Raw genomic sequence first — 9427 nt, forward strand, 5'->3', positions numbered from 1 at the left:
AAAAAAAAAAGAATAAAATAAAAAGAAAAGATCTGACATCACCACTATTCAATATATACATGTAACACTTGTACCCCATAAATTTATACAAAGAAAATTTTTTTAATTAAAAAATAAAGCCAAGCAAACTTGCTCTAAAATCAATATGCTAAATCTCTATGCTATGATCCTCCTCTCAAAAAGTACTCAATTATATTACTGGCCGGGCACAGTGGCTCACACCTGTAATCCCAGCACTCTGGGAGGCCAACTCACCTGAGGTCAGGAGTTCGAGATCAGCCTGGCCAACATGACAAAGCCCCGTCTCTACTAAAAGTACAAAAATTAGCCACGCATGGTGGCACGTGCCTGTAGTACCAACCACCCAGGAGGCTGAGGCAAGAGAATCACTTGAACCTGGGAGGTGGAGGTTGCAGTGAGCAGAGATTGTGCCACTGCACTCCAACCTGGGTGACACAGTGAGACTCTGTCTAAAAACAACAACAAAAATGATAGTACTGCCTTATCAACTAAACGAAGGTGGCTTTTTTTTTTTGGAGACAGTCTCCCACTCTCGCCTGGGCTGGAGTGCAATGATGTGATCTCGGCTCACTGCAACCTCTGCCTCCCAGGTTCAATTGATTCTCCTGCCTCAGCCTCCCGAGTAGCTGAGATTACAGGCGCACAGCAACACACCCAGCTATTTTTGTTGTATTTTTAGTAGAGACAGGGTTTCACTATGTTGGCCAGGTTGACCTTGAATCCTTGACCTCATGATCCACCCACCTAGGCCTCCCAAAATGCTGCGATTACAGGCATGAGCGACTGCACCAGGCTGTTTCCTCCCTTTTTCTTTTACCCCCACATCTAAGTCACAAGCTGTTGGCCCTGTCTTTAAAATATGCTCAGATATATGGAGTTAATCTACTGCAATTACCTTGGTGGAGGACACCATCTCACTAGAATTACTGCAATTGTTTTTTGTTTTTGTTTTGTTTTTTTTTTTATTTAAGACAGGGTGTTCCTTTGCCACCCAGGCTGGAGTGCAGTGGTGCACTCATGGCTCACTGCAGCCTCAACCTCCTGGGCTCAAGTGAGTCTACCACCTCAGCCTCTCAAGTAGCTGGAACTACAGGTGTGCACCACCATGCCTGGCTAATTTGTGTATTTTTAGTATAGATGGAATTTTACTATGTTGCCCAGGCTGGTCTTGAACTCCTGAGCTCAAGCAATGTGCCTGTCTCGGCTTCCCAAAGTCCTGGGATTATAGGCATGAGCCACCGTGCCCTGCCTGCGGTTGCCTCCTAATCCTTTTAAAAGTAAGATAGATATAGCCCTCCACTCAAAAGTCTCCCCTGGCTTTTCATCCTCCCCAGTTAAAACTAAAGTTTTAGCCGGGCATGGTAGCTCACACCTGTAATCCCAGCACTTTGGGAGGCTGAGGCGGGCAGATCGCAAGGTCAGGAGATCGAGACCATCCTGGTTAACACTGTGAAACCCCATCTTTATTAAAAAAAAAAGTTTTAACAATGACCTAGACACAAAAGGTCACAAGAGAAGGGCTCTGTGTCTCTCATCCCATCACCTACAATTCACCTCCTAGCCACTCTGGCCTCCTTACTGTCTCTCACACTCACCAGGCAGGCAGGCACCCACCTCAGAAATTTCCCAATAGCTGCTCTGTCACTTTGAACATTCTTCCTCCTGGTATCCCTCCCTCCCTCTCTTTCTTTCTTCCTTCCTTTCTTCCCCACAACTCCCCCCTGTCCTGTAGGTGGGTCAAGATAGCCAGTGGGAGACCTATGTTAATTCAATCTAAATAATTACAAGCTTGCTTGGCTTAGAGTACGCTGAAGTTTATACACCACACTAAACTATATAATTGGTCCAGTTAATTAGAAATCAAGAGGCAACAGGAGGCCTAAGGTAAAGACCCTCCAAGAGCACAGTAACACTGGGGAACACCTCAGGGTGGTTGCAGAGCAGGCAATAATGCTCTGGTCCCAAGAATGCCTTCTAAACATGGAGACTGCATGAGGGTCTCCTAAAGACGGCTTGTGCAAAGATCTCTGAGGAGGGAGGCGACCTCTGCTCACCTCCTTGCCAGCTCACATCTGCAAGATCTAGGAGGGTCTTTGCAGATGGGAGCTGGCAAGGAGGAGAAAAGCCTTGCAAGGCAGAGATCATGGAACGCCTCGGGGTCTGCCCAGGTTCTTCGAATATAGAGCGATTTTAATTGCTCTATGTCCTCAGTGCTCCGAAGATAAAAGCCCCTTGATGCACTGGGTGTGGTCAGACCCCTTGGCTCCTCATCCGCTATACTTCTGATGCAGCTGCACCCTGATAACAATCAGTGATAAACTCGGAGTGCCAGTTTAGCAAGTCTTAGAAGGATCTCAAGTGCTGTTAAATGCTCAGAGCACTAGTTTAGCATGTCTTAGAAAGATCTCAAGTGCTCTCCACCCAGCTATCTATCTTACCTACTCCGTTACCCACCCCTCCAGGCCCATAATATCAATGAGATTACGCACATAATAAAAGTGTTTGGAGCCCAGAGCGCAGGCCAAGGAGGTTCCCACGGGTTGGTTCCCTGGACCCATGCTATAACTTCTACTCTTGTGTCTTTTTTTTTTTCTTTTTTTGGAGACAGAGTTTTTGCTCTTGTTACCCAAGCTGGAGTGCAATGGCTCAATCTTGGCTCACCGCAACCTCTGCCTCCTGGGTTCAAGCAATTCTCCTGCCTCCCGAGTAGCTGGGACTACAGGCGCGCGCCACCATGCCCAGCTAATTTTTGTATTTTTAGTAGAAACAGGGTTTCACCATGCTGACCAGGATGGTCTCAATCTCTTGACCTCGTGATCCACCTGCCTCAGCCTCCCAAAGTGCTGGGATTATAGGCGTGAGCCACCGCGCCCAGCTTTGTGTCTCTGTCTTTATCTCCTTTTCTCAATCCCTCGTCACCACAGGGACTAAGAGCACCCATGTACAGGGTTGGGGCTGGTACCCAACACTGTACACATATAAACCCAAACCCCAGAATCAGATGAGGAGATGAAGAGACAAGCAGATGAACAGCAGAACAACATGGCAGAGAAAGAGAGAAGAGAAGGAACATCTGAATGCCAAGAGGAGTTCTGCTGGGGCTGGTCAGAGAGGAGTTGAGTAGCTAGACAGCCACTCCAGGGAAGATCATCATCCCACTCCATCCCAACTTCCAGCTCCCCATCCATCCTACCGAGAGCCACCTCCATCGCTCAATAAAACCCCCGCATTCATCCTTCAAGTCCTTGTGTGACCTGATTCTTCCGGGATCCTGGATGAGAGCTCAGGATATAGAAAGCTATCACACTGGCCCTCTGCCCTTGCTGAGTCCTCTAAGCTGGTTAACACTCAAGTAGTCCATGGATGGCAAGGCTAAAAGGACACAATGTAACACACACCCACATGTGTTAGGGGCTCCTATAAGGGGTTTTAGCTGTGGCAGTGACCGAACAGATGAGTCTCACCCATGTCGCATGTCCTGTGAGGGGGGTTCTCCAGTTTCATCTGGGGGCTTGTCCAGGATACAATCTAAGAAGGGTGAGCTAAAATATGAAACTGTCTTAGCTCCCATATAGAAGGGAGAAAAAAAAATGTGAAACTGTCAGATCTGCCTCTTTTCCAAGACCCTGCCACCTCTGTCTTTCCTGCTCTGTCCCTCCATGGAGGTCAAGTTGCCACATGGGACTGGAGTAAAGCCCTGGGGGAACCAAAGGCATTTTTTGTTGGAAGGTCCCAAGACTGAACTCCAGCGGCCAAGACTCCCTGACTTCACTTGGTTTCTTTTCTTTTCTCAATTTGAAATAGCTCATATCTCTTCCTTTATAATGTTAAGTGTTTTGCTACAGACTGCAGCAATATTAAATAGAATGAGTGTTTGGCTCAGCCATGAAAGGTGCAATTCAGAACAATGTCGTTTCCATTTATTCTTAGGGTTGCCATCCTCACCCCTGCCCACAGGACACCTCCTCTCCTTACTCCAGCCTCCTTAGGCCTGTGGGCCTGTCCACAGCATGCAAAAGCCACACCCAAACACCTCAAGGAGCAGGAGAAAACCACGGCTGCCGCCAGAACCCTGCACCACCCATTGGCTGTCGCTTCCCACCCACCGCACCAACGGAACTTTTCCTCCCCGGGCCACGGAGTTCAGCCCTCTTGGAACCAGGGGAAGGATATAATGATTAAAGGAAACCATTTGCACTGAACAAGGGGTTCTCACCCCAGGATCTCCGGCATCAGTCCCTTAAGCTGTTTATTCTGTTTTTCCTTCTCTAAATGAGAGGATTCCTATGCCCAGCACAAATTCAGCAGGGCTAATTTAAGACCTAATCTAAGGCCGGGCGCAGTGGCTCAAGCCTGTAATCCCAGCACTTTGGGAGGCCGAGGCGGGTGGATCACGAGGTCAAGAGATCGAGACCATCCTGGTCAACATGGTGAAACCCCGTCTCTACTAAAAATACAAAAAATTAGCTGAGCATGGTGGCACGTGCCTGTAATCCTGCTACTCAGGAGGTTGAGGCAGGAGAATTGCCTGAGCCCAGGAGGCGGAGGTTGTGGTGAGCCGAGATCGCGCCATTGCACTCCAGCCTGGGTAACAAGAGCGAAACTCCGTCTAAAAAAAAAAAAAAAAAAAAGACCTAATCTAAACAGATACAGACAGCCCCTGGAATACTTTTTTGTTTGTTTGTTTGTTTTTGGGTCTCAAACTTGATTCCAAGCCTCAGGCTGAAGCCCTAGGAAGGAAAACCAGATCTGAGGGATCCAAAGCCAGGCAACAGGCACAATGTAAATGCGCAGGAGCAATTCCTGCTAACTAAACCCTCCACCTCATGGAAGGAGGCTATGGTCCATAGCATAAATGAGGCTCAGGGAACCCAAAGGTTGCCAGCATTAGGGAGGTGGGAGGCAGGAGGCATAGGTGAATGTGGATAAATCCTCTAGGCCTTCCCTGCATCATAGGTGCATGCCACACTGGCACCCATGGGTGGCACCTGTCAAGGTCACTGGGATTTCGGAATAAGACAGAAGAAAAAAGGGGGTAACTCATTTTCTCTCTCCCTCATGCCCGGAATTGTCACTGAAAGAAGGGAGGAAAATGAGGGACACCTCTATTCTCTGTCTTTCAGAATGGGCAATCAACTCTCTTCACCACACCCAACTTACACTCCTCAGGAGTGTATCCTGAACCACCGGGACTGCTTTGACACCCAGAATCTGGAGGAAAAATGCCTCATGGTCCTCTGCAAAAAGGTTTGGCCAAATTTGGAAGGACTGGGTTGGCCTCAGGAAAGAACCACTCATTTCATTACCATCCAGCAGTTGGACCTTTTCTGTAGATGTGAGAACAGATGGTCTGAGGCCCCATATAAGCAGGCTTTCTATACCTTGCAGGGCAATCCAGACCTTTGCTGACAGTGTGGGATTGATCCAGCCCTCCTGTTTGCCATCTCAGGAAAGGCTGCAAGGGGCAAGCCCAGGGAACTAAAGAATCCCAGCGGATCCCAAGCAGAGAAGCCCACTCCCTCTGGCCCTGCTCCTCCAGGTCCATCCCAACCTTCCTATCCAGCTTCCTCACCCTAGACAAGCTCCAGTCTCACTCTTGCCCCTTCAACAAACGCCTGGTGAATTTGGTCCCAGTAAGATCCAGGTCCCCTTCTCTCTACAGGACTAAAAGCAAGTTAACGGGGATCCTGGTAAGTTTTCAGATGACCCTGACAGATATATAGAGGCTTTCCAGAATTTTACCCAAGTATTTGAACTGTCCTTGAGAGACATTATGTTACTTTTGAACCAGACCCTGACAGACACTGAGAAGCAAGCCACTCTGTAAGTGGCAGAGAGATTTGGGGATTTGGGGATGAGCTTTGTATCACATACAATGTCAGGGAATGGGAGAACTTTATCCAACTGGAAGAGAAGCAGTACCAATGGATGGTCCTTTTTTTTTTTTTAAAGATGGGATTTCACCATATTGGTCAGGCTGGTCTCGAACTCCTGAACGCCCACCTCAGCCTCCCAAAGCACTGGGGTTACAGGCCTGAGCCACCGCGCCAGGCCCAATGGATTGTCCTAACTGGGACCCCAATGACAACATGGGAGACTGGAAGAGGAGACACTTTCAGGTGTGCATAATAGAGGGCATACAGATTAGGGCTAAGCCTCTCAAATATACCAAGTTATCCATGGTAGAACAGGGATTCGATGAAAATCCCATAGCCTTCTTGGAAAGGCTAAGAGGCCTTTGTAAAGCACACCTCTCTATCTCCTGACTCCGTCGAGGGACAACTTATCTTAAAGGATAAATTTATTACTCAGGCAGCCCCTGATATCAGGAGGAAGTTGCAGAAACAGGCCCTGGGACCAGACAGTACTTTAGAGAACCTCCTGAAAGTAGCCACCTAGGTCTTTTATAATAGAGATAGGGAGGCCCAGGAGAGAGAGAGGAAAAAAAAAAAATACAAGAAAAAGACAGAGGCTTTAATCAGGAAGGCCACAGACCCCAGAATTCCCAGCGTATACTTGTTAACTGCTACAGGTGTGGCAAGCCACAGCATTTCAAGAAGGATTGCCCAGGCAGCATAAGGAAGCCACCTCAGCCCTGACAGTATTTTCAAGAACCTATCAGAAGCATTGCTGTTTCCTACTAATATCGCCTTGATTTCTGAAAACTCAAAAAAGTTCCAAATTAACATTAGACATTAAGAAAGACCACAGAACGGTTGCATGGTTGCTCGAGGTATAGTTTCTATTGAATAAGTAGCACTTTTTCACCATCAAAAAGTCAAAAAATTGTTAAGTTGAACCATTGTAAATTGGGACCATCTGTAGTTAAATAAACTAGAGCAGCCTTACGAGCTTGGTTCACAACCCAGTCTTTGTCTCATTCCCCAAGGAAGAAATGGAAAAATCCTATGCTAAATGCTGTTCATAATGCCAAATAATTCAAATTACAAAGGCAGAAGTGAGGTCAGGATATACTGGAGTAGCATGATCTTAGTTCTGTATTCAGGTCGTAGTTATAGGGGAAAGTCTGTATACTAAGTTCCCACGTGGAGAAAACATACATTTATACCAGAGTATTATTAATAACTTCATAGGCAGAATCTGGGGGTTGAGATTCAAGCCAACTGCAAGGAAACTGATCATATCCAGAGAGGAAACTCACCTGGATCCAAAATAGAGGGATGAGGTCACACAGTAATATAACCCTGGACTAACACACCTGCCCACTGCTCTCTTCGTAGCTTAATAGATTGAACAGATAATCCTAGTGGGTATATATTACTCCTTAGAACAAAACATGTTTCAGGAGATTTCATCTGATGTATTTCTCTGTTTGTTTGAGACAAACAGACAGGTGTCTCTGTCACCCTGGCTGAAGTGCAGTGGCATGATCACGACCCACTGCAGCCTTGAACACCTGGGCTCAGGTGATCCTCCCACCTTAGCCTCCTGAGTAGCTGAGATAATAGATGCATGCTGCTGTGCCCAGCTTCTTTCTGAATTTTTTATAAAGACAGGGTCTCACTTTGTTGCCCAGGCTGGTCTCGAACTCCTGGCCTCAAGCAATGCTCCTGTTTTCATTTCCCAAAGTGTCGGGTTTACAAGTGTGAGCCACTGCACCCAGCTTTATATGTATATTTTATTTTATTTTAATTTATGTATTTATTATTATTATTTTGAGACAGAGTCTCGCTCTGTTGCCCAGGCTGGAGTGCAGTAGCATGATCTTGGCTCACTGCAGTCTCTGCCTCCCAGGATCAAGCGATTCTTGTGCCTCAGCCTCCTGAGTAGCTAGGAGTACAGGCATGATCCACCACACCTGGCTAATTTTTGTATTTTTAGTAGAGATGGGATCTCGCCATGTTGGCCAGATTGGTCTTAAATTTTTGACCTTAGGTGATCCACCTCCGCCTTGGCCTCCCAAAGTGCCAGGATTACAGGTGTGAGCCACCATACCCAGCCTATTTATTTATTTATTTATTTATTTTGAGGCGGAGTTTCGCTCTTGTTGCCCAGGCTGGAGTGCAATGGCACGATCTCGGCTCACCGCAACCTCCGCCTCCTGGGTTCAGGCAATTCTCCTGCCTCAGCCTCCTGAGTAGCCTGGGATTACAGGCACGTGCCACCATGCCCAGCTAATTTTTTTGTATTTTTAGTAGAGACGGGGTTTCACCATGTTGACCAGGATGGTCTCGATCTCTTGACCTTGTGATCCACCCACCTCGGCCTCCCAAAGTGCTGGGATTACAGGCTTGAGCCACCGCGCCCGGCCAGCCTATTTATTTTTTGAGACGGAGTTTCACTCTTGTTGCCCAGGCTGGAGTGCAATGGTGCAATCTCGGCTCACTGCAACTTCTGCCTCCCAGGTTCAAGCGATTCTCATGCCTCGCCTCCAGAGTAGCTGGGATTACCGGCGCCTGCCACCACGCCTGGCTAACTTTTTGTTTTTAGTTTTACCATGTCGGCCAGGCTGGTCTCAAACTCCTGACCTCAGGTCACTGCCCACCTTTGCCTCCCAATGTGCTGGGATTACAGGCGTGAGCCACTGTGCCTGGCCATACATTTTAAAAAGAAGTAATAAAGATCCTTTAAAAATTTTTTTATCTCTCATTCTCTTTATCTCTAATAATACCGAAAATAAACGTTACTTCTAAATTAGGGCTTTCTATGTGTGAAAACTACTTACCAGATGACTGTAAAATGACTCAGAAATACACATACACACCACACACACACACACACACACACAGAGAGAGAGAGAGAGAGAGAGAGAGAGAGAGAGAGGGAGACAGAGAGAGACATATACACAGAATTTCCATGTCTCAGGGCCTCTTGCAGACAGACCCCAGCAGAAATGTAACTGGCAAAGAAATCTGGTTTGCAGAGTCCTAGAACCCACATCACAAAACAGGTCTCAAGGTAAAAGACAATAGCTTAATGACTAGCACAACCTTAACCTTTCCTTATACTTTTTGCTATGCACTGAATATTTGTGTCCCCCACCCCAAAATTCATATGTTGAAGCCCCAACCCCCAACTCAATGGTATTTGAAGGTGGATCCTTCGGGAGGTGATTAGGTTTAGATGAGGTTATGAAGATGAAGCCTCCATGAGGACATTTGTACCCTTAAAAGATGAAGGACAGTGGCTCACGCCTGTAATTCCAGCACTTTGGGAGGCCGAGGAGGGCAGATCATGAGGTCAAGAGATCGAGACTATCCTGGCCAACATGGTGAAGCCCCATCTCTACTAAAAATATACAAAAATTAGCTGGGCATGGTGGCATGCACCTGTAGTCCCAGCTACTCAGGAGGCTGAGGCAGGAGAATTGCTTGAACCCAGGAGGCAGAGGTTGCAGTGAGCCGAGATCACGCCACTGCACTCCAGCTTGGCGCCTGGCGACAGA

Source organism: Cebus imitator, unplaced genomic scaffold (genome assembly GCF_001604975.1).
Source record: "Cebus imitator isolate Cc_AM_T3 unplaced genomic scaffold, Cebus_imitator-1.0 Scaffold2, whole genome shotgun sequence".
NCBI classification, from domain to species: Eukaryota; Metazoa; Chordata; class Mammalia; order Primates; family Cebidae; genus Cebus; species Cebus imitator.